The 26,772-nt window shown below is 45.0% G+C and overlaps 1 long non-coding RNA gene across 1 annotated transcript in view; it reads left to right on the forward strand.

The window, feature by feature from the left end:
* Window positions 1-347: 347 nt before the first annotated feature.
* LOC144173492 (uncharacterized) overlaps window positions 348-26,772 on the forward strand; it is a 63,579-nt gene continuing 37,154 nt past the window's right edge. The window contains exons 1-2 of the long non-coding RNA XR_013323294.1: window positions 348-389; window positions 10,841-10,897. This is a non-coding gene — a long non-coding RNA (uncharacterized LOC144173492). The remainder of the gene's footprint in view (window positions 390-10,840; window positions 10,898-26,772) is intronic.

Raw genomic sequence — 26,772 nt, forward strand, 5'->3', positions numbered from 1 at the left:
CTCAGTATGAAATAAATAAACAAGGATAAAAAAAATTGCCAAATACTGCCATTTTGGCTTTCTATATACTAGCTGCCGAATTTTCACCCACGTCTAGAAGTCTTCACTTCGACATGTTTTTATAGGACCCTGAAAATGCTAAAAATGCTTGACTCAAGCAGTTAGAGTTTATGGTAATCTTTAATATCAGTCTTTAAGTAGTAAAGAAAATAGCATATGTTTTCTGGTAGGATAAATTTAGTTGCTTGCTCGTGAACTGCCGGTCTTCAAAGGGCAAAACGCTGACCTCAAAGCTATAAGGCCCGCCTTTCGCATATAAACGCTGCGAGGTCACTCTGCTGATATGTTAGCAGTGCATCTACAAAACCTAACATGCAAGCATAAGGAACGTGAGTACAAACTGGAGTTTTTATTGCGGAGGGGTTCATGAAGCACACAGTGCTGCCGTATCAGTATAAAGCCTGCAAAAAAGGGGCCATTTATGGTTTTGTATTTATGTGTGGAACTCTGTGTATAAAACCGTGGGCGCAAAAGCAAAAATTAGCAAAAGTCGATCTTGCCCTACATAATCACCACAAACATCGACGTCGTCGACGGCCTTTTCAACGGAGCAGTGGAAAGCTTGACGTGTCGAGTCTTTAAATGATGTGTGAGCGAATTTTTTGCGGTTTTACCGATAAGCATTTCGGCTCCGCCCCTATTATCATCATTCACTTCGTGGAGATGGCGGGATTTTTCGTATGAACCAGAGTAACAAATGGAATTATGTATAGTATCTCAAAATTAAGTCAAAGGGAAGATATAAAAGTTTTCCTACACTTGGATGGGATAATGGGTCCAGAACCGAACTCCGTGTCTCGCGAGGCGGCAAGAAACAGCCGAGAATGTTCTGATAATTTTTAAGACGCCGCAAGTACCTCGACTACAGCAAGAGTTTCTACACATGATTTTTTCATGGCGAAGCATAAAGGGGAAAAAACAGCTTGCTACATTGCAAATACAAGCGTGTTGCAGATGTTTTTTGGTGCTTTCCGAACACTCCAACCTGAACGCTTCAGGGCAGTTCGATCTTGACGTTCCTTTCGCACAGTTTTAAAGAAAATTTGCAGTTCGCGAAGAGGCATTTCGGCAATAAATTTGAGTTTTGTTCCACCATTTGCAATCCTAAAATTCAAAGTATGCATCCTGCGCGGCGCACAGAGACCAATAGATTTCAGAACGCTTTTGAATACGTAATCAAACAACGCTTTATTTAGGGTGCGATGCAACATAAAAGTGTCAAAAACCAAGCTTTAATACGTGCATCCGGTCCACACCTTTCTAATGTGTTCACCTGTATTATTAGAAAACATGTCGTCATCGTGGCCCTTATGAATCTATAATGCGTAAAAATTTCGGGAAATCTTGATCTTCGCTTTAAAAGATAGGACTCAAAATTGCTACCTGGGCAAGTCCGCAGCACGTTCAATTCTAGCGGTTGTCCCTCGATGAGCCTTCCTTCCTGCTACCGCACAGTAACCTCACCAAAGCAGAGGCATTAGGCAAGCTAGGGAAAGCATACAGACGTTTCACTCCTTAATACAGACGACCCCTAAAAGTGAAGGCATGTTCATACCCAGTGGCCGCATTGTGGGTGGCCCCACGGTATATTTAGTGTTCTCCCTTTCGGTTCAGAACGATGACAATCACACATTCTCGTGAGCACCACCTGTCTCGTTCACAGACAGATAAGACCTCAAAAGGCAATCCTTATGGTCCCAAGGAACGATCAGGATTTTTGCGTGAGAACGTCACTGACGGCGACTTCGCTGGACATGAGCTTATTGTGCTCTATAGCATCACGTAGACTTCAAGGCTTTCGGTCTAGGCGATATCAATTCATGAGAAATTTTTGGCTGTAAGATAGATCCAGGGCGATACACTTCAGGATCACGCGGTTGGAGTTCTTATTGATCTTTATCAAAAAAAGTTCATAGAACCACGCTACCGATCATAACCTTTCCGTACAATCGGCCGTTTTGTTCTTTATTCAGAAACCGCTTCTGGCAGGAAAAACAAGTGCCTCGTCATCATACTCACCATCAGCACTTAACCAATTTTATTTTTACATCTGGTGTAGATAGGTAAGGTCAATGTTACTTTTTCAAGTTTTCTTTTTATTATTGCGCCCCCAAATGTAGTAGGCCTCGAGAAACACTCCTAGTCTGATTTTCTTTTCTCCAATTCTACCGGGCTCGGCTGAAGGAGCGCAAGCTCGAAACCGGTTACTGCTGCTGTCGTTGCCGCATGCCGAGGCTGACGCGAGTTTTTTTAATTGCGAGATTTCTTATGTGTCCTCCCTCGGACATTGTGGTGCCGCAAAAGCGACCCCAAGTATATCAGAATGAATCGCAACAAGAAGTCAGTTTTAGCGCTGCTAGCAAAAGGTGAGAGCCTCGTTCCTATTTCATGAAACTGAGATAAAGGATAGGACTAGTGGCGTGTGTGGGCTATGCTTAATGACAGACAACATTGTGTTGTACCGCGCATCACTGTTTCTCGCTGCACGTCGCGTTTGCGTAGGTAATTGAATGACTCATTTATTCAAACCTTTATTGGAGGAAAGAGTAGGCCCGGAGGCCGTACATCGGGGAATGGGAGTAAAGGGATGGCCGGTAGCAACGGTCTTCATCACACAATTGAATGTCCCTTCTTTGAGCCCTAATTTTTCGTTCATGATGTTAATAAGGCTCTTTTGAGCAAGGGCAGTCCCCCCAGGCTACACTACTCTCGCCAGGTCCCTCTGCGTGCCATATTTGCCTAGTACTTGCAAAAATCGTTATTGTAATTTCAATAGTGTAGAGTATCCGTGTATGGAGGTATGTGACGGAACAAGTCGTGTATTTGGAGCGGGAAATGATTGCACGTACGATACCTTTTTTGGCAATAATGGCATACGGGGATTGCTGCGCCTTCAGTTGGTACAATTTCCTGGTAACATAGGGCGTTTAGGCACTGTTGGCGATGTGTTTGCTAATGAATATACCGGCAACCCTAGGTATATGAAGGCTCTGTGGAAGATATACTTTTTGAGTTTGGCCTAATAGGGTAACTTTTTGTTGAACACGCCGAGCACCCAGTTCCACGCGTGGGTCCGTTCGAGGCACAACGGAAGAAGGGAAGGGAGGTAAAGAAGTGCTCTTCCTGGCAGCATCATGTGCTGCTTGATTCCCCGACCGGAAATCTGTGTAACCTGTTGTCCACACCAGGCATTGAGTTACACCCTTTTGCAAAAGATGTTGCAGGGAGCACGTAATGCTCCCTGTTGGCTGTTGGCTGTATGGCTGTATGCTGTTGGCTGTATGGTGGTGTGAATATAGTTTCCGGAGTTTTTGCATGACCATCTGGGAATCGGTTAATATGCGTGTCATTAGAGGTGCATTCATAAAGTACGTTAAAGGGTCCAGTATGGCCAGTACGCTTCGTAGCTCCGCTTTAAGGGGTGAAGAGGTGTTCATCTCGAGAGCTGCCGCACCATACAGGTGTACGCCTCTTGCGATCCTCATGCTACACCGTTACCTGCGTCAGAAATACTAGCGTCAGTGTAGAAATCATTTCCCCAGGGAGTTTGCTCATATAGAGCCATGGTTGCCCCTGTTGTTGCGTTTGGGGGTCTCTTCTGGGTATGTTGGCCTTCTGATGCATGATGACCTGAGTTGTGCGTTCCCAGAGCGGCGAGGTTGCAGCGGCAACGTGGCAGGAACGAGTAGGCTTCTGTTTTTCCAGGCCACAAGAGTCAGGCCTTGGCTTGTGAGATCGCATCTCGCCGCATTCTGGGCGATGGTCGCTTCGATTTCTGCGGGCAGCGGTGGAAGAACCACAGAATCTTCAAGCGCCGCTATACGAGTCTGTTCAGGTAGGCCAGTTATAGTGCGGTGAACCGTTCGATATAGAATGTCGAGATGATTCATGTTGGAGGCGGTAAGGTTGTACACAGGACGCCTATAACATATTCGGCCCACTGACACTGTCCTTGCGAGTGCAGGTGTTGCTGTTTAAGATGCACCCCCATACGTATTCTCCATACGCGACCATAAGTGTAGCATCGGTTTCTAGCTTCACTTTAGCTGATTTATCTATTGTATGTGGTGCTGCTGTTGGCTAGGGGCGATGCCAGAAGCCCCACCCTACTGGTTTCAGATGCAATAATAATTTCCTATACGTATACCACCTGATGGAACTGCGGAGTTAACCTCTTGCTCTAACCTCTTGCTCTAATGGATAAGAAATTCTGTTTTGTCTGGCGCTAAGGCGAGCCCTAGGGAGGGAAAAGGATCGGTTAGGCTGTGGACAGCTGCTTGGAGTTCCGTGACCATGGATGTCACGCAGACAAGGCTTGCACTTCCGTTCAAATACTTATATCTTCGGCAATGGTTGCAAACCTAGCCGCCGTGCCCTTCTCAGCGATCGCGTTACTCTAGTCATGGCCAAATTCAACAGCATTGCTCCGAGGATAGACGCCTAGGGCACGCCCTTTTCGAATACATAGGTCCTGTTGATCCATCCCGGTGCCGGAGAAGCGAGTTTTACTCGTCTTGGGAAGCTCCGAACCAAATTTTGAGCACGCGGGCTGTCGTAAGCCTGAGCCAACGCTTCTGGTAATGCTTGATGATTAACATTATCAGAGGCCTTTCGCATATGAATCGCAAGTAGGCAATTGGGGAGGGCTCGTGCTCTTCACGCTTGATAACACGTCTTAGTTGCCACAAGGAAATATGTATTCGAAGATGAGGTCTAAAGCTTGTGTGTGAGGGATGGAACAAGGGTTGGATATATTTCAAGTGATGCCGCATTCAATTGCAAATCATGCGGTCTATAAGCTTGCGTAGTGTGGGCGTCAATGAAATAGGCCTTAGATTGGAGAGCGTTGATGAATCTTTATTGGGTTTTGCTATGGGAGTGATGTACCTGAGTTTGAGATTCGAAGGAACCTCTCAGCGTTCCCATTGTACATTTGTGACTAATTGCGCAGATGCTGCCAAGTAATGTCTCGGTGCCTTTAAGGAGACTTAGACGAGCCGTGACCAAGGACTGCCTGGGTATTCTCCCAATGTGAACGGGGCGTCCAGCTCCTCGTGCATACTGGGCAGCAAGATAGATGGCAGCAAGCATGGGGGCGTAAGGGATTCAAAAGGGAAGAACGTCTTTGTGATGTCTTCCTCTACCCGATCTGATGGGGCTGTGAGAATAAGGGTATCGAAGAGCCTGGTATTACATTTGCGTTTTCCTATCAAGTTGTGGTAAAGTCCCCATAGTTTGCCTGGACACGCTGAGAGCAGAATCTGTGCCCCTGCTCATTAGAAACTACCACAGCTCACTGTTCATAGGCCCGTAAAATTTTGTAGTGTTGCCAGACTCAGCAAAATACTTCACCATTTCTTCGTTTGGAATGTAGCGTTTTACGAGTGGCCGCCTTGCACCATAATGTGGCTGAATGTTTGTCCGGGCAGGTGAGCTGTCGTCACATTAGACATCTTCCCTGTCTGGCAGCGCTGCCTGTTGCAATGGAGAAACGAATTCCTCCATTTTAGTGGTGCAGCTGACTTGTACGCCCTTCCGCGAACACTTCCAATCTATAATTTTCTCAGAACGAAAGTTTGACATCCACCTGAATGCAGCGAACCGGCTACAACGGAAAGCGATACAGCTTTCTCAGAAACTTGTCAATTTACAGAACATCCGTCCTAGTCCTGGATTCGAGCCCGGGACCACAGCTTAACCGGAGCAGTCACCCTAACAACTGAGCTAAGCAGGTGGCTAGCATTTTGCAGCGCGAGAGCGAATTGATCAACAACTCGAAGTTATGGATAGGTGTGAATCGACTCGATTTAGGGGAAATCCCCAAGGTGGAGTAAGTTTCTGTGAAGGAACGTTTGACATCCACCTGAATGCAGCCACACGGCTGCAAAAGAAAGCTCTCTACAGCTTTCTCATAAACTTCGCAGCTTAAGAAAAATTCGTCCTAGTCCAGGATTCATTTCCTTTCTTTCACAGAAACTTACTACACCTTGGGTATTTCCCCTAAATATAGTCGATTCACATCTGTCGATCACTTCGAGTTGTTGATCAATTCGCTATTGTGCTGCAAACTTCTAGCCAGCTGGTTAGCTCAGTTGGTAGAGCGACTGCCCCGGTTAAGCGGTCGTCCTGGGTTTGGATCCTGGACCAGGGCGAATTTTTCTTCAACTCCAACGTTTCTGAGAAAGCTGTATATATTTCCTTTATAGCCGTTTGGCTGGATTCAGGTGGATGTCAAACTTTCCTTCACAGGAACTTAAGCCACCTCAGGAGTTTCCCCTAGATCTAGTCGAATCAATAACTTAGTGTGTGCGTTTGTTTCGAAATCGCTTTCTTGTCAGTTGTATTAGAATGGTAAAATGGTCGCTCTCTCATGTAATATCCTACACGGTCCAAGAGCGGACAACCCCACATGAAGCACAGAGGGAGGTCTCGGGTCGACTCAATTTCGGAAGTATATAAGCCCGGACGTGTGCGACCTGCGATATCATTGTCCAAGTGAAGGCCGGAGTCCTTGGCTGGAGCTTAGACAGCTAATCCTGGTAACCCATAATGTAACTTCTAAACGGAAATAACCTATAGCATAAAGGTTACAATAGAGCTAATTTTTTATTTTCTTTATTCCAGTTTATTTTAAGGGTTACAGGCGTGAATTTAAAAGCGGTGTAAGGGCTGCTTCCGCGATTTATAGGTTACTTCAACAAAATTTGTCATGTAAACTTTACGTTGTAACCTATAAACCGCCCTGTAACCTATAAGAGATGATAGTCGAGCCTTCTGTCTAGGCAGCCGTTGATTTCTCGGTTGCATGACGGTATATAGAGAAATGGCGGTGCCCGCAGGCCCGGTGGCGGCGTTTTCGCGCCACTCGAGCCTTTTTGCCGCTGTGATACCCCTACGATGAAGCAAGGATTGCTGCTACAAGACTTATTTATTGGCGTGAGTTGCGGAGGCTGCGGATAGCCGTTTTTTGACTGGCAGCGCTACACGGCCCGTTCTTCTACGACTAGCATCATGTTCGCATGTTGGACCAATGCTCCGGGGCCAGTGAAAGCGAACTCGGTGAGTATATTTCCGTAATGGTATCCATGTTTTCAATGGAGGTGTCTTTTTGCTGGGGGCTTTTCAATTCGAAATTGCAGCATTCGAGAAAGATATTTGTTACCATCTGGTTACTTCGCTGGACGTATTCTGTTGTCTGCGACGGCAATTAAATGAAATCACGGACGTGCGTTCGTTGCGTCAGATTAGAGCGGACGGTCGGGAAAGGCCGTACATTGTAACAGATAACGGCGCTCGTGACCTGCTTTCTGCTCTGTCTGCGCGCCTTCGTTATGTGTCGAACGTTTTGTTTACGCTGTTGGCTGCATCGGGCGCACTTGACGAGTTATTGGCCCATGTATATGTCAGGTAGCTCTGTTTGAATAATTGATTTTTTCTCCTTAAACGTATATTATCGTGCTGTTCTCTGGGTAATATCATTTTGTTTCAGCCGTCGGGGAATGGTAATTTTTCTTGCTGCATATATTCTTAATGGTGTCTAGTTTATTGGTCTTTTATGAACATATCCGGTTAAACACAAGGTGTGTGCTGCAGAAAAGTAGTTCAATAAATGCTGCCTGAAATTTTTAAACTCACTTTTGTCCAGCTACAAGCCTCGTTTTTGGCGAAAGATTGCCGTACGGCGTAATAAAAAGTTTTCATATGTACAACTCTTCATTTTTGTCATTTCTTTCAAAGGAAAGAAATTACAAAAATTGACAAAATTGACAAAAAATGACAAAAATGACAAAAAGAAATGACAAAGTGGGTAAATTTGGTGTTAGCCATGTTGAGACAGCGGGCCATTTTCACCACGTTCAGTGGGTTTATTATTCTCATTTGCACATATCAGTCGTTTACTTATTCGCACGACATTGCTTGGAAATTATTGTTTCGCGTGATCCTAGTGTAATGCAGTAAAGCGACATTGCAGAATTGTGGTATGTATGAGCCAGCATGCAGGCTGCTTGATTGTTGTTTTTTGATGATAGAGAAATTGTGACAAATTTGGTTACAGGGTGGGCTGACCAAGTTACACAGAGACAGCTGCAGGTGTAAAACTGGGTGCTGCCCCCTCCCCGGTTTCTGGCTGTTCGAAAAGTGTGGTCGCAACTCACTACCTATGCTATGACATATCAGCATTACTGTTTTTCTTGCAGGCAGTGTTCGTTGAGCTGGCAACCAGGACTCCCCTGCGTATGAGACAAGTTGAAATCAAGTCTGATTTCTGTGGAAACAACGGTATGAAAATGCAATGACTAAAACACATTATTCAAGTATTCTTTGTCAAGATGGCAACAAGGCCTGCACAGACAAAGGTGTGATTCACTAGTAAAAATTCGAAGCCTTTCTTCAAGTGCTATGATGTTATATTTTGTATCTTATTTTACCGCATGTTCAGTGACTCTTTCTATCAGTTCGTTTCTACAAGTACGTCATGAATTTTTCGAAAAGAGCTCTTATAACCACACACAGCTCTTTAAGAAAGCTCCAGTTGTTAGGGAGTGCTTTTTCTGTGTTCTTTTTGTCGTTTTGTCAAGTTTGCGGCGTTTTTTCGTTATGAATGTATACCAACTGCCGAGCTGTAAAGCCTATTGAATTTTAATCCAAATAACCCTTCGAGTCATTAAAAGTACAGACCTCCTGGAAATGCCACTTGAAGATCGGTGCAAGTTCTAGATGGATGCACTCTCACAGCACATCTGGACGAAGAAAAAGTGGAAGTTCGCGATTTCTTTTTGCTAACAGCCGAGCAAGAAACCACCGATGAGAACACTTTACTGAAATAAAAAAATGTTTAGGCTTCCACATGGGATCCTTCTTAAAAATGAAACTACCAGTACGAGAGGGAGAGGGGGATGTTTAAGAACGGCCAAAAATGTGACGCACATGGTTTCAGCATCGTGAAAGCACGTTTCCGGGGTTTATTGCGACGTTCGCTGTGTGGCATGTGTTAGTGATTCCACATGAAGGCGCGGAAGTGTTTTTATTTTCCCTTTTGCAAATGTGTGTTCGGCACCCCAGTTTACCCCGAACCCAACGTTCCTGCTTGTTATGGGTGAGCATGCGGAAACATTGCGCAAGATAAACTGGAACGTGGCACGATTAAAATTCGGGAGGGTTGGCCGGTATGACTACAAGGGGTTCGCTTGTTCTAAACAATGCCGCCAAATTACTGTCTGTAACAATTACTCAAATGATTTGAAATTATGTGAAAGACCATAAATCACTCCATCTCTGGTGTGGCTTTTCATTTCATTCTCTTCATCATTTTTATTCTCTTCATCATTTGTTCATCATTAATTTCATCACAAGCCTGTGGTTTGGTGTGAAGGGCTTATGGTTGACTGGATTTTGTTGTTTTTCCTAAATGTTCTGAAGATGGCTCTTCAAGGCGAGGAAATCCAAGTGACGGCCCCTCACATATATACCTCTATCTTCGGCAGCAGGGAACAAGTTTTTCAGATGACCTCGGGAAATCTTCAGCGTGCCCTGAATTTGTGCCTTGTGTACTACATAAATTGCGAAGCTTATCTCTTTGAATTTTTCTAAGTGCCTTCCTTCATGCAGGAAATTATAGATCCCATTGAAAGTTTGTCCTTAAAAACTGATTGCAATTGGCCTAGAAACTTGTTAGTACTGCATAAAAAAAGATAACTAGGCGTGGGAATCAGAACTCGGGTGGAACTGTAAAGACGAACCTAAGAGGGAAGTGTAAAGATGGATTCGTAAAGACGAGTGAATTCCGAGTGTAATATTTGACTCTTAGTGACATAGATAATGTAGCGAACATAGCCATAAACCCTTCTCTGTATGAAACGGTGAATGTTTAATAAATTTTGTTAATAATTTCCCACATTCGGCGTTTTTTCAGTGCAGAACCATGACAATTACGCTGGACTTGGAAAGTGCACCTCTGAGAACCATCTCATCAATTTAGCTCAAATTAAAATTCGTCTGAAATGGTTCAATGGCATTATCAAACAATTCGAAATACTTTGCATACATCCGTGCAAATATTGAGGTAAAGAATCTGTATATTTGCCTATGTTTGTGAAGTGGTTCACGCAACGTTTAATTAATAGCTTTAATAAGAATATAAGAATAAAACGAATTTTACGTGGAAGTCTCAAGCAATATATGAAACACCAATTCGCCTAGGAATCCGGAGTCATTTAATACTCAAGAAGGGACCGTAATAACATTGGGGTGGTTCGCAGCTTTGCTTTTTAATAAATAGCCCACAACAAAGGAAGCGGCCTGTAAGAGGGTGCATCCCTGCACACAGGGTCTCCTCGCGGGGAACATTAGTACTAAAGAGTATGTTATACTTGTGGTTGTTAGTTTTGGGATTTTACATTATAACATGAACGTGTTTTATGACGCGACAGCCGAAGGTTTAACTGAAGTCATATCAATCACGGAAATGACGCAAGTACACCTTTACCGAAGCGATCCGCCAGCAGGACGTAGCTCGCCAAGCACACCCACAAAAAAGCCACCGACCCGCAAATTATGCTCAGCTGCAGATTTCGGGGCATATGACACTTTCGTGTTCGACTGATTCCTATGACACAGGAATCACCACAGATATTTTTTTCTTAACCGCAGCCCCGGCAGTTTTTTGGTACTTCCTCTTCTGGGCTTTCAGCATTAAATTTTCAGAACTAACCACCTGAACTGTTGAAATGTTCTACTCATCAATAATCTGCACTTTGTTCTTTTTTCATTTTCTTTTCAGGCTTCTGCAGAAACCAACATGAAGCGATTTTTCGTGCTTGCTGTGCTCATTCTCTTGGTGAGGAGAATTTTTTGTTTTTATAATGTGGTTTTCTTAGTTTCAGCAAAGGCTCTGTCCAAGAATGTTGCTGCTTGTTACACGTGCAATTTCAGTTGGCTGTGTTTTCCTTGACCCAGTTGCCATATTTTTTTTACCTCCAGTTACAGACACCTTCTGAAAACAACTACGCCTACCACCTTTTTCGCTTCCAGCGGTTCCGCGAGCCGTGATATATGCCGCGTGGCGGGGCAACAAACACCTTCTCACCCTCTCTTTCCATGAATTGACCACACCTCCCTTCCAGCATATTATACGCGCAGCTAAAATTGTGCACCTGTTCTTCCTCTCTGAAATCTCCCCTCTCCCACTCTCAAACTAATCCTGCTACTACACTCCCATTACCTCTCTCTTATTTCCTTCATTTTCTGGGAAACTACTCCTATTTAAAGCATGCCAGATAGGCGAGTGTTTGCCTCGACGAAGGCAAGCCTCTTGTTCAAACGTTGGCGACAATAGTGGTCGCTACATTGTTTGAAGATTTTAGGTACGGGTACCTTAAGACCACACAATGTCCGTCCGCGTACGAGTGCATAGCATATACAACAATCGCAAAAAGTCACACAGCCCGAGGCACGATTCGAGCCTGCGTCTGGGAGAGCAGACAGAGCTAGTGTCAGCCGTCTTACCCATTGGGATACGACCGTGAGTAAGTACACGAAAGTCAAACCTCTTATTCCCTCGACTGGAACAGAGGTGAGTACCTAAAAACCTCCCAATGTCAGTCCGCGTCCATCTGTGCACACACCACTATACAGCGAAAAACAAGCGATATAAGATGTGAGCCATGAATTTTTGTTTTATTTAGGGAATAATACAAGTACAAATCAGGGCTGAAATCGAATGACGATCGCGGAGCAAATCGGATGTCACTAGGGGTGAAACGTGGCTGTCATTTTGAGTCCCCGCCCTCTGAACCCTCGGCCTCATCAACAGAATGGAGATGTCGCCACTTTTCGTATCCTGTGTGGCCAAACAGCTTCCAACTTTAGTGCTCCCTCACTCGCTATATATATATATATATATATATAAATCTAGAGAAAGATAAACTCACAAAGCGCGCAGAAATAGTATTAGTAAAGAGTCGGATACACAGCAAGAACAATAACAAACAATGTTTACTTACGTAGCGGCAACAGAACTTGCCTTCATCAGAGTAAAGTTAGGTGATTTTGCTGTCGCAAACATTTCGAACACATTTCTTATGTAGGTTTGCATGAAACTGTGAGAAGGAGCGGAAAATGTTTCGGAAATGGAGAGTGTGCATACAGTCAGGCTATGCCTATGTTATAACAACAAGAAAACAAACAAGAAAAAGGGGGGGAGAGAGAGAAAAAGGGGTCGTGTTAACAATGCAGCGTTCAAGGTTGCACCATGACGGGTCAACGTATGCCGCGCGGGCTGCAAGTACAGACAATGGGGGAAACTGGACAACCGCGGTTTGAAAAGAAAGGGAAGAGTATAGAGTAAGGTATTCAGTAGCTTGGGAGACTGGTTCGGGCAGAAGCGAAGATGGGTGTGCCCCCGCGGATGAAGAAAATAGATAGGGGGCACAAAAGAGCATTTCACAGAAGCTAGCAACTGAACAGGAAATAGGTAGGGTCACAAAAGGGTAAACATCAATAGATCACAAAGAGTTAAACATTCTTAAGTGGTGGTGGGAGCGAGGCCTCCTTCCCCAGGACAAATGGCATTGTTGAGCAGCATTAGGCTAATAAAGTTGTTGTATTAGGAGAGTTTCGGCGAATTCTGATGGCAAACTCGAGGGTAGGAATACTGAACATAGTTATAAAAATTATGAAGCCGCTAATTTAATCGAGGGATGAGCACGTTAGTTTTCCGTAACTTTCATTAATTTCAAGTGTGGCTGACCCAAACTTATAAATGAGGTAAGATTCCCGAACCTCGCGCTCGTGGTGCGTTTTGAAGGCGGATTCTATAATCGTTGCTTTAAGATGTTCAAATGCATGCCCGGGACTGTTGACATGTCTTGACAGGGGCAAATAAGGGCAGCTTTTTGCATGAGAGCGGTGATTATTGAACCGTATACGGAAGGGCGTTTCAGTTTGGCCGATATCTTGTTGCCTACAAACAGTGCACTCTAGAAGATATACGACATTAGCGGAGTCACAGTTAAAGTTACCTTTCATATTTACGTAGTAGTCTGAAGCCGTGCTGGTGGCGCGCTGTGTAGTGGTCATGTGTGGGCATACTTTACATCGGGGTTTATTGCAGGGCATGCAGCCAGTAGTGCAGGTGGGTTGATACGAGAGTTAGTAAGAAAGTCACCTAAGTTAATACGCTGGTAGACAACGCATGGTGGTTCAGGGAATATGCTTTTTAAGCGGTCACTTTGCATTAGGATATTGGGATGTTTTTTTAGCACGGTTGACGCTCCTGGAGCGGAGGATGAGTGGGTTAAAACTAAGTTAGTTTGCGGGTTTCCGTTCGGGGATTTTTTCTTACAGATTTCGTTACGGTCTAATTGGTTGGCTCGCACAATAGCGTCGTCGATAACTTTTTCCGGGTATTTTTTTTTTCAGGAGGGCGGTCTTGAGTTCTCGACAATTGAGTCAAAGTTCGCTTGGTTTGAGCAAATTCTCCTAAATCGGTGGGCTTGGCTGTAAGGTATTGCTGTCTTGCAGTGTCTGACATGGCTACTTCAGAAGTGCAAATACTGCCGCGTAACTGTCGGTTTTCTATACAGTTTAGTTTGAAGCCGACCTTAGAAGGTAGTAACGGTGACGTCCAGAAAGTTTACACTGCGTTTCGAATAGGAATGAGCAAGGGAAATACTATGATGGGCTAGGTTAAATGCCTCAATGAAGGTGAGGAGCTCCACCTCACCGTGTTGCCAGATCATAAATATGTCATCAATATACCTTTTATAGTACATTAGCTTTAAATTTTCGGTGTCAAGAAAGTTTGATTCCAGGTGAGCCATAAATATATTAGCGTAGTTAGGTCCGATTTGAGTTCCCATTGACGTTCCGCTGACTTGCACGCAATGAACTCCGTCGAACTCATAATTGTTCAGTTCAAGAATAAGCCTAAGGAATCTTTGGAGAGCAAAAGAATCGATAGGTTTGTCACGCGATGACTGCTCATACGCAAGGGATACAGCGGCGATGCCATCTTCATTGGGGATGTTAGTTTACAGTGACGCAACATCAAGGGTGACTAGAAGGCAGTTATCAGGAATTTCACTTTTTGAGATGTCTGAGAGAAAGTCACTGGTATCCTTAATGAAGGAGGAAAAGCTGGGCGAAATGTCGCAAATAAGATTATCCACATAGCACGAGAGGTTTTCGGTAACTGTGCCAATGCCAGAAACAAGGCGCCGCCCTGGGTTGTTCACCTTGTGAATCTTTGGGAGAAGATAGAATTTACCGGCTACTGGGCTTAAGGGGATCAGAGAACGAGCCGTGGTTTCATTTATTGTTTTATTTTTAACAAGCTCAGCAAGTTTATCTTTGACAATTTGCTTATAATCTTGAGTGGGATCATTGGGTAGTGCTTTATAGAAAGTCGATACTGATAGTTGCTTATTGGCCTCGTTAACATAGTCGGTTTTGTCAAGGATTACGATTGCGCCTCCCTTGTCGGCAGATTTATAATTATGTCGGGACAGCTTGCGAGTTTCTCTATGAATTTCGTTTCTTTGGTAGTCATGTTGTGGTGGAAAGAAATTTGTGTTTGGTATGCTTTTCGCACATCGTGTTTGACAGTTTTGGTGTACATGTCGAGGCAACATGTCGACATGTACATGTCGAGGCAACTATCACGCTGTGTGGTAGGGGTCCAGTGCTTATAGCTAGGTAGGGTTCTGCGGGCTTCTTCCGTCGCGGGGTGATCGTAGAAGTATTTTCGTAGCCTCATGTTTCTGGCGAAGTTATCGAAGTCCTTAAAAAGTTGAAATTCATCAAAACCACCAGTAGCCGGGCAAAAGTTTAGGCCCTTTGACAAGACGTTCATCTGAGCTGGGGAGAGGGTTATACTTGAAAGGTTCATTACATTCAAGAAAGGTTTTCTTTTGTGACGGCAGGCGAGGGGAAAATATTAGTACAGGGGTTCAACTGAACTGTTTGGGGTGCAGTAGTCGAAGCATTTATTACAGTCGTAGGGACATTATCGGCCGTATTGTCCGACTTGGGGCAGTTACTAGTGCCGGAGCTTGTTAGGTTCTTACGCATGTTGCCAGTGTTAGAAATCTTATCTCGGTTAAACTTTCGTTCTTTTGTTCGGGATATGGCGGAGGCCGTCTTAGATTCGTAGTTGCTTAAAAGGTTCAACTCTCTTTTGCTTAGTTCCTGACTAAGTAGTTCCTCTTTTTTTCGTAGCGAATGGGCCGTAGTTTCGTAGTGATTGAGGATTATTTCAGTTAATTGTAAAGATGCTTTATGGAGTACCGGTTTGCACTTATTCATGTTGGACGGGGAGAGTTCGGTAGTAGCAGGTTTTATTCTAATCATAAGACCCCTGGGAGCGACCGCGGCAGTCAAGTACTGTGCAAGAGCGGAAACGTGCAATTCGGAACGTATGCGCTTTTCGGTGATTTTTCTTAGTTTTAAAAACTGTCTTGAAACGGGGAAGGAGCCCGCGTTACCTGTTTTTTTGTGTTGTAGTCAGTTGCTGCTATGCCGATTCTTTCGAAGGTTATAAGGGCATGTGGCACGGAGGGCTGGATTTTGGACCCCGGAAGGTCCGGAGGACGCGCTGCTGTTGGTTTTCGTGGGCTCGGCGGTCGCTGAAGATGCGGAGGTTGGGCGTGGCATGCTATTGGTGTGGCGCCGGTCAGGGAGCTTCTTAGTGTTGCCGCGAGCGTTCCCTCGGGGCGTTGTGGCCGCTGCAGGTTTGCCAGTAGGGGTTGGCATGTCGATGGCGCGATGCTCGTCCGTGGACCTACGGGTTGGGGTGCTGGCGCTCGCACGGGGCGCCGTGGTTGCGGTGGATCTGGGGGGCGGTGCCGTTGGGCTGCTGGCACGACACTGCTCTGGGGTCCTTACACTGGATAGAATTGGAGGCAGTGGTGGAAAGTCGCTGTCATTTGGCAATATAGCCGGTGCTGCAACTTGGTCGGCGTTGCAAGCGAATTCGCCCCAGCCCAGAGGATTGCAGCGCTGTTGCATGAAGCAGAGTGCACGAATGTGGCCGGCCAGCAAGGCCACACCCTCCAAGCTCAGGTGTAAGCCGTCCGCAGCGAGTACTCGGCAGACTGGAAGGATCTCAAAGCTTAAAAAGCATATTCCCAGAACCCCGACGCGTTGTCTACCTGCGGAATAAGAATTTAGGTAACTTTCTTACTAACTCTCGTATCAACCGACCGGCAACTACTGGCTGCATGCCCTGCAATAAACCCCTTTGTAAAGTATGCCCTCACATGACCACTACACAGCGCACCACCAGCACGGCTTCAGACTACTACGTAAATATAAAAGGTAACTTTAACTGTGACTCCGCTAATGTCGTATATCTTCTATAGTGCACTGTTTGTAGGCAACAATATATCGGCCAAACTGAAACGCCCTTCCGAATACGGTTCAATATTCACCGCTCTCATGCAAAAAGCTGCCCTTATTTGCCCCTGTTAAGACATGTCAACAGTCCCGGGCATGCATTTGAACATCTCAAAGCAACAATTTTAGAATCCGCCTTCAAAACGCACCACGACCGCGAGGTTCGGGAATCTTATCTCATTTATAACTTTGGGTCAGCAGCACTTGGAATTAATGAAAGTTACGGAAAACTAATGTGCTTATCCCTCGATTAAAATTAGCGGCTTCATAATTTTAATAACTATGTTCATTATTCCTACCCTCGAGTTTCCCATCAGAATTCGCAGAAACTCTCCTAATACAGCAGCTTTATTAGCCTAATGTGGCTCAACTATGCCATTTGTCCTGGGGAAGGAGGCATCGTTCCCACCAACACTTAAGAATGTTGAACTCTTTGTGATCTATTCATGTTTAACCTTTTGTGACCCTACCTATTTTCTGTTCAGTTGCTGGCTTCTGTGAAATGCTCTTTTGTGCCCCCTATCATTCTCTTCATCCGCGGGGGGGGGGGGGCACACCCATCTTCGCTTCCGCCTCAACCAGTTTCCCCAGCCACTGAATACCTTACTGTATACTCTTCCCTTTCTTTTCAAACCTCGGTTGTCCAGTTTCCCGTATTGTCTGAACTTGCAGCCCACGCGGCATACGTTGACCCGTCATGGTGCAACCTTGAACGCTGCGTTGTTAACACGACCCCTTTTTCTCTTTCTCGCTCCCCGCCCCCCCCCCTTTTTTCTTTTTTGTTTGTTTTTGTTGTAAAATAGGCGTAGCCAGACTGTATGCACACTCTGCATTTCCGAAACATTTTCGGCTCCTTCTCACAGTTTTCTGCAAACCTATATAAGAAATGTGTTCGAAATGTTTGCGACAGCAAAATCATGTAACTTTACTCTGATGAAGGCAAGACCCGTTGCCGCTACGTAAGTAAACCTTGTTTGTTATTGTTCTTGCTGTGTATCCGACACTTTACTTATACTATATATATATATAAATATATATATATATATATTTCTATATATATATATGTAAATATATATATACACATATATATATATATATATATATATATATATATATTGTTGAGTACACTTTTAACGATACCGTTTATAACAATACATCGGATATAACGATTGAATCCCGTTATATTGTGCACCAAAAGTGCAAAAGTGAGGACTGTAATGACACGGATGTGCGGCCTACTCAGGTGGGCTCTTCGTAGGAGGCACAATGCGTGACAATAGTCCCTCGGAGACTGTGTTTCCGCCAAGGAAATTAACCTCAGCTAGGTGACGCACGTATAGATGCTCTTGGAAAAGATTTGCGCTAGCTCAACACGCGGCAAACAAAGGTGACCGGCTCTTGCTTTTTTTCCGCAAAGTAGTAGTCGTTTGGCCTCGCTGGCATGCGAATAAAATATTTTGAGCTCTGTTGTATTCTTTAATTTACAAAACGGTTATAGCAATTGTAGCTTATAACGATGGGATTTCCTTGGCTCTTTGACATTGTTATATGTGGACTAGACTGTATAGCGAATCAGAAAGGGGAAATGATGGGCTAAGTGAATTAAGACGGAGTAAGGATTGACAGTAAAGAATACTTGGAAAGCAAAGGGGGCAAGGCGGTAGGTAGGAGAAACAGATAAAAAAATTTTTGAGTGAGAAACAAAGTGGTGAAAAAATGCGCGCCGGGTGGGATCCGAACCCGTGGACGACCTCCACAATACCGGTCTGGTGCAATGACCACTACGCTACCAGCAGGGCTGTTTCCCCACCACTTTCTCGGGTATTTGTATTAAGGTATCTTTTGTTTCCTGCACTTAGGGGTGGTAGCCAGAGCCACGCGGACTGATCGGGGTAAGGGTGACTCTTTTTAACCCCCGGGCCGTGACTTGAGTGTCTACGACATGTCGAGAGGGGTCGACCAGCGTTGAACTCTCTTAAGCTACCTTTGGCACCAAGACAGCCAGGACAGAGACGCTCACTACGCATGCAGCGAATCAGAAATGCGATGGGGTCTCAGTGAATTAGGGCAGAATAAGGGTTGGCAGTCAAGAAATCCTCGGGAAGCAAAAGGGGGAATGCGTTAGGTCATAGAAACAGATGAAGAATTTTTTGAGTAAGAAGGAGAGGGGTGACAAAATGCCCGCCGGGTGGAATCCGAACCCCCGACCTCCAAACTACCGGTCTGGTGCGATGACTACTACCCTACCGGCGGGCTGTTTCTCCACCACTTTATCGGGTAGTTATGGTAACGTATTTGTTGTATCCTACATTTTGGGGTGGTAGCCAGCAGCAATCGGACTAACACACACACACACACACACACACACACACACACATAAATATATATATATATATATATATATATACAGAAATATAGGTCGGCAGTCTACAAATGCCAAAGGAGGCATAGGGGTGTGGTTAGGCTCTTTTCTTTTTCACTACGGTTAATTAAGTAAACATTTTTTTAATATACAGAAGAAAGAAAGAAAGAAAAACACGCGCCCAGAGTGGGGACCGAACCCACGCCTTTCGATTACATGTCGAATGCCTTATCATGTAATCGAAATGCGTGGGTTCGGTCCCCACTCTGGGCGCGTGTTTTTCTTTCTTTCTTTCTTCTGTATATTAAAAAAATGTTTACTTAATTAACCGTAGTGAAAAAGAAAGAGCCTAACCACACCCCTATGCCTCCTTTGGCATTTGTAGACTGCCGACCTATATTTCTGTATTTCCTCAACGAGCCCCTCATTTTCCTTACTATATTATTCTGCGAAAGCCTAGCGAGGGTCTCGGTTCTGGCAGCCTTGATGCCTAGGTAGCATAAGAGGGCTTCCCACCAGTAACCTACTCATGACAGGCTGTAGACGTTCGAGTCACGCCCCGGGGGTTGAAAAGAAGGTCCCCTTCTCCCCGTGTAGTCAGAGTGGCGCTGGCTACCACCCTCAAGCGTCAGATACACTTCTAGTAAATATGAATAGCCCAGAAAGTGAAGGAGAACACAGTCCGCCAGATAGCCGAATTGGTAAGGCATTCGACATGTAATCGAAAGGCGTGGGTTCGGTCCCCACTCTGGGCGCGTGTTTTTCTTTCTTTCTTTCTTCTGTGTATTAAAAAAAATGTTTACTTAATTAACCGTAGTGAAAAAGAAAAGAGCCTAACCACACCCCTATGCCTCCTTTGGCATTTGTAGACTGCCGACCTATATTTCTGTATTTCCTCAACGAGCCCCTCATTTTCCTTACTATATATATAAACATATATATATATATCCTCCCCTTTGTATACCAACTACATCCTCCCCTTTGCTTTCCGAGGTCTTCTTGATTGCCAATTCTTATTTCTGTCTTACTTTCAACGAGCCCCTCATTTCGTATTCTGATTCGCTAAATGTATATATCTATATATATATAAATATATAAGGGTTGGCAGTCAAGAAAAGCCTCGGAAAGCAACGGGGAGCATGTGGTAGGTCATTGAAACACGTAAAGAATTTGGAAAAAAAGAAAGTCGTAGAAACTCGGGCCGTGACTCGAGTTTCTACGAAATGTCGAGAGTGGTCGACCAGCGTTGAACTCAAGCTCCCATGGGACTACGACTGTCAGAACAGATGGCCTCGCTATGCATCTTGTAGCGAATCAGAATAGGAAATGTGGGGCTCGTTGAAAAAAGACAGGAATTAGCGTTGGCAGTCAACAAAAACCTCTGAAAGTAAAGGAAGTATGTGGTAGGTCATTGAAACAGATATGGAATTTGGAAAGCAAGTAAAAAAGTCTAGAAAAAGTGCCCGCTGTGGCTTTTATTTTGTTCGAAGTTTTCTTTGCTGGTACACACACACACAAATATATATATATATATATATATCTATATATATATATATATATATATACATATATATATATATATATATATATATATATATATATATATATATATATATAAATCTAGAGAAAGATAAACTCACAAAGCGCGCAGAAATAGTATAAGCAAAGAGTCGGATACACAGCAAGAACAATGACAAACAATGTTTACTTACGTAGCGGCAACGGGACTTGCCTTCATCAGAGTAAAGTTACATGATTTTGCTGTCGCAAACATTTCGAACACATTTCTTATATTAGTTTGCATGAAACTGTAAGAAGGAGCGGAAAATGTTTCGGAAATGGAGAGTGTGCATACAGTCAGGCTATGCCTATGTTATAACAACAACAAACAAACAAAAAAAAGGGGGGGGAGACAGAGAGAGAAAAAGGGGTCGTGTTAACAATGCAGCGTTCAAGGTTGCACCATGACCGGTCAACGTATGCCGCGCGGGCTGCAATTTCAGACAATGGGGGAAACTGGACAACCGCGGTTTGAAAAGAAAGGGAAGAGTATACAGTCAGGTATTCAGTAGCTGGGGAGACTGGTTCGGGCAGAAGCGAATATGGGTGTGCCCCCGCGGATGAAGAGAATAGATAGGGGGCACAAAAGAGCATTTCACAGAAGCTAGCAACTGAACAGGAAATAGGTAGGGTCACAAAAGGTTAAACATGAATAGATCACAAAGAGTTAAACATTCTTAAGTGGTGGTGGGACGAGGCCTCCTTTCCCAGGACAAATGGCATTGTTGAGCCACAATAGGCTAATAAAGCTGCTGTATTGGGAGAGTTTCTGCGAATTCTGATGGCAAACTCGAGGGTAGGAATAATGAACATAGTTATAAAAATTATGAAGCCGCTAATTTTAAACGAGGGATAAGCACGTTAGTTTTCCGTAACTTTCATTCATTCCAAGTGTGGCTGACCCAAACTTATAAATGCGATAAGATTCCCGAACCTCGCGGTCCTGGTGCGTTTTGAAGGCGGATGCTAAAATCGTTGCTTTAAGATGTTCAAATGCATGCCCGGGACTGTTGACATGTCTTGACAGGGGTAATAAGGGCAGCTTTTTGCATGAGAGCGGTGATTATTGAACCGTATTCGGAAGGGCGTTTCAGTTCGGCCGATATATTGTTGCCTACAAACAGTGCACTCTAGAAAATATACGACATTAGCGGAGTCACAGTTAAAGTTACCTTTAATATTTACGTAGTAGCCTGAAGCCGTGCTGGTGGCGCGCTGTGTAGTGGTCATGTGTGGGCATACTTTACATCGGGGTTTATTGCAGGGCATGCAGCCAGTAGTTGCCGGTCGGTTGATACGAGAGTTAGTAAGAAAGTCACCTAAACTCTTATTACGCCGGTAGACAACGCGTGGTGGTTCGGGGAATATGCTTTTTAAGCAGTCACATTGCATTAGGATATTGTGATGTTTTTTTAGCACGGTTGACACTCTTTGAGCGGAGGATGAGTGGGTTAAAACTAAGTTAGTTTGCGGGTTCCCGTTCGGGGCTTTTTTCTTGCAGATTTCGTTACGGTCCAATTGGTTGGCTAGCGCAATAGCATCGTCGATAACTTTTTCCGGGTATTTTTTTTTTCAGGAGGGCGGTCTTGAGTTCTTAACAATTGAGTCAAAGTTGGCTTGGCTTGATCAAATTCTCCTAAATCGGTGGGCTTAGCTGTAAGGTATTGCTGTCTTGCAGTGTCTCACATGGCTACTTCGGAAGTCCCAGTACTGCCGCGTGTCTGTCGGTTTTCTATACAGTTTAGTTTGAAGCCGACCTTGGAAGGTAGTAACGGTGACGTCCAGAAAGTTTACACTGTGTTCCGAATAGGAATGAGCAAAGGAAATACTAGGATGGGCTAGGTTAAATGCCTCAATGAAGGTGAGGAGCTCCGCCTCATCGTGTTGCCAGATCATGAATATGTCATCAATATACCTTTTGTAGTACATTAGCTTTAAATTTTGGGTGTCAAGAAAGTTTGATTCGAGGTGAGCCATAAAGATATTAGCGTAGTTAGGTCCGATTCGAGTTCCCATTGACGTTCCGCTGACTCGCACGTAATGAACTCCGTCGAACTCAAAATTGTTAAGTTCAAGACTAAGCCGAAGGAATGTTTGGAGAGCAGAAAAATCGATAGGTTTGTCGCACGATGACTGCTTATACGCAAGGGATACAGCGGCGATGCCATCTTCATGGGGGATGTTAGTATACAGTGATGCAACATCAAAGGTGACTAGAAGGCAGTTATCAGGAATTTCAATTTTTGCGATGTCTGAGAGAAAGCCACTGGTATCCTTAATGAAGGAGGGAAAGCTGGGCGGAATGTCGCAAATGAGATTATCCACATAGCGCGAGAGGTTTTCGGTAACAGTGCCAATGCCAGAAACAATGGGCTGCCCTGGGTTGTTCACCTTGTGAATCTTTGGGAGAAGATAGAATTTACCGGCTACTGGGCTTAAGGGGATCAGGGTACCAGCCGTGGCTTCATTTATTGTTTCATTTTTAACACACTCAGCAAGTTTATCTTTGACAATTTGCTTATAATCTTGAGTGGGATCATTGGGTAGTGCTTTAAAAACGTCGATACTGATAGTTGCTTATTGGAATCGTTAACATAGTCGGTTTTGTCAAGGATTACAATTGCGCCTCACTTGTCGGCAGGTTAATATTTATATCGGGACAGCTTGCGAGTTCCTCTAGGGCTTTCTTTTCGTTGGTAGTCATGTTGTGGTGGAAAGAAATTTGTGTTTGGTATGCTATTCGCACATCGTGTAGGACAGCTTTGATGTACATGTCGAGGCAACTATCACGCTGTGTGGGAGGGGTCCAGTGCTTATAGCTAGGTAGGGTTCTGCGGGCTTCTTCCGTTGCGGGGTGATCGTAGAAGTATTCTCGTAGCCTCATGTTTCTGGCGAAGTTATCTAAGTCCTTAAAAAGTTGAAATTCATCAAAACCACCAGTAGCCGGGCAAAAGTTTAGGCCCTTTGACAAGACGTTCATCTGAGCTTGGGAGAGTGTTATACTTGAAAGGTTCATTACACTCCCGGTAAGGTTTTTTTTGTGACGGGAGGCGGGGGAAAAATATTAGTACAGGGGTTTAACTGAACTGTTTGGGGTGCAGTAGTCGAAGCATTTAATTATGTCGTAGTGACATTATCGGCCGTATTGTCAGAGTTGGGGCAGTTACTAGTGCCGGAGCTTGTTAGGTTCTTACGCATGCGGCCAGTGTTAGAAATCTTATCTCGGTTAAATTTCGGTATTTTGTTCGGGATATGGCGGAGGCCGTCTTAGATTCGTAGTTGCTTAAAAGGTTCAACTCTCTTTTGCTTAGCTCGTGACTAAGTAGTACCTCTTTCTTTCGGAGAGCCTAGGCCGGAGTTTCGTAGTGATTGAGGATTATTTCAGTTATTTGTAAAGATGCTTTATCGAGTACCTGTTTCCACTATTCATGTTGGACGGGGAGAGTTCGGTAGTAGCAGGTTTTATTCTAATCCTAAGACCCTTGGGAGCGACCGCAGCAGTCAAGTACTGTGCAAGAGCGGAAACGTGCAATTCGAAACGTATGCGCTTTTCGGTGAATTTTTTTAGCTTTAAAAACTGTCTTTAAACGGGGAAGGAGCCCGCGTTACCTGTTTTTTTGTGTTGTAGTCAGTTGCTGCTATGCCGATTCTTTCGAAGGTTGTAAGGGCATGTGGCACGGAGGGCTGGAATTTGGATCCCGGAAGGTCCGGCGGATGTGCTGCTGTTGGTTTTCGTGGGCTCGGTGGTCGCTGAAGATGCGGAGGTTGAGCGTGGCATGATGTTGGTGCCGCGCCGGTCAGGGAGCTTCTTAGTGTCGCCGCGAGCGTTCCCTCGGGTCGTTGTGGCCGCTGGAGGTTTGCCAGTAGGGGTTGGAATGTCACTGGCGCGACGCTCGTCCGTGGACTTCGGTGTTGGGGCGCTGGCGCTCGCCCGGGGCGCCGTGGTTGCGGTGGATCTGGGGGGCGGTGGCGGTGGGCTGCTGGCACGACTCTGCTCCAGGGTCCTTTCACTGGATAGAATTGGAGGCAGTGGTGGAAAGTCGCTGTCATTTGGCAATATAGCCGGGGCTGCAACATGGTCGGCGGTTCATGCGAAGTCGCGCCAGCCCAGAGGATTGCAGCGCTGTTGCATGAAGCAGAGTGCACGAATGTGGCCGGCCAGCAAAGCCACACCCTCGAAGCTCGGGTGTAAGCCGTCCGCAGCGAGTACTCGGCAGGCTGGAAGGTTCTCAAAGCCATGATCGACGAAGCGGACAAAGCGTGAGTGGCGGCAAAATTCGCGGAGAAGTGAGTTGAAACGGCGTGCCTTTTTGTTGCAGCAGCGAGCGAAGTGAGAGATGCGGTAATCGCGGCGGCGGTTAGCGGAGCGGGGAAGAATGAGACTGGCTTTAATAGTGGAAATGTTCGGTCGAGATTCCAGAATGAGGTCAGTCAGTGAGCGGTAGTCAGAGAAAGCATGTTCAGCGCAAGTAGAGCTGAGATCATTAGTACCAACATGCAGAAAAACTGTAGTGGCAGAGGCAGGGACAAAGCCGATCAGTGAGCGTGCGTCAGCAATGCATGCGCCAGGCTGAGAAACAAAAGCGGGGGTTTCAGAGCAGAGGGGATCGAAGTGATGATACAGATACTTGGTCTGGGAGTCACCGATCACAAACTGTTGTGGTTTCGGTCTGCGGAAATTTCCAGATGATGCTCCTTGCTGTGGTCCTGTCACGCTCATGGTAGAAACAAATCTAGAGAAAGATAAACTCACAAAGCGCGCAGAAAGAGTATAAGTAAAGAGTCGGATACACAGCAAGAACAATAACAAACAATGTTTATCTACGTAGCGGCAACGGGACTTGCCTTCATCAGAGTAAGGTTACATGATTTTGCTGTCGCAAACATTTCGAACACATTTCTTATATAGGTTTGCATGAAACTGTGAGAAGGAGCGGAAAATGTTTCGGAAATGGAGAGTGTGCATACAGTCAGGCTATGCCTATGTTATAACAACAACAAACAAAAAAAAAAGGGGGGGGGAGGAGCGCGAGAGAGAAAAAGGGGTCGTGTTAACAATGCAGCGTTCAAGGTTGCACCATGACGGGTGCAAAAATAAAACAATAAATGAAACCACGGCTCGTTCCCTTATCCCCTTAAGCCCAGTAGCCGGTAAATTCTATCTTCTCCCAAAGATTCACAAGGTGAACAACCCAGGGCGCCCCATTGTTTCGGGCACTGGCACTGTTACCGAAAACCTCTCGCGCTGTGTGGATAATCTCATTTGTGACATTCCGCCCAGCTTTCCCTCCTTCATTAAGGATACCAGTGACTTTCTCTCAGACATCTCAAAAAGTGAAATTCCTGTTAACTGCCTACTAGTCACCCTTGATGTTGCGTCACTGTAAACTAACATCCCCCATGAAGATGGCATCGCCGCTGTATCCCTTGCGTATGAGCAGTCATCGCGCGACAAACCTATCGATTCTTTTGCTCTCCAAAGATTCCTTAGGCTTATTCTTGAACTTAACAATTATGAGTTCGACGGAGTTCATTACGTGCAAGTCAGCGGAACGTCAATGGGAACTCGAATCGGACCTAACTACGCTAATATATTTATGGCTCACCTGGAATCAAACTTTCTTGACACCGAAAATTTAAAGCTAATGTACTATAAAAGGTATATTGATGACATATTCATGATTTGGCAACACGGTCAGGCGGAGCTCCTCACCTTCATTGAGGCGTTTAACCTAGCCCATCCTAGTATTCCCTTGCTCTTTCCAATTCGGAACGCAGTGTAAACTTTCTGGACGTCACCGTTACTACCTTCCAAGGTCGGCTTCAAAATAAACTGTATAGAAAACCGACAGACACGCGGCAGTATTTGCACTTCCGAAGTAGCCATGTCAGACACTGCAAGACAGCAATACGTTGCAGCCAAGCCCACCGATTTCGGAGAATGTGCTCAAACCAAGCCGACTTTGACTCAAACTGTCGAGAACTCAAGACCGCCCTCCTCAATAAAAAATACCCGGAAAAAGTTATCGACGACGCTATTGTGCGAGCCAACCAATTAGACCGTAACGAAATCTGTAAGAAAAAATCCCCGAACGGAAACCCGCAAACTAACTTAGTTTTAACCCACTCATCCTCCGCTCCAGGAGCGTCAACCGTGCTAAAAAAACATCACAATATCCTAATGCAAAGTGACCGCTTAAAAAGCATATTCCCTGAACCACCACGTGTTGTCTACCAGCGTAATAAGAATTTAGGTGACTGTCTTACTAACGCTCGTATCAACCGACCGGCAACTACTGGCTGCATGCCCTGCAATAAACCCCGATGTAAAGTATGCCCACACATGACCACTACACAGCGCGCCACCAGCACGGCTTCAGACTACTACGTAAATATAA

This window comes from Haemaphysalis longicornis, unplaced genomic scaffold, assembly GCF_048455015.1.
Source record: "Haemaphysalis longicornis isolate Haplotype H1 unplaced genomic scaffold, Haemaphysalis longicornis Haplotype H1 scaffold_3, whole genome shotgun sequence".
Lineage (NCBI taxonomy): Eukaryota > Metazoa > Arthropoda > Arachnida > Ixodida > Ixodidae > Haemaphysalis > Haemaphysalis longicornis.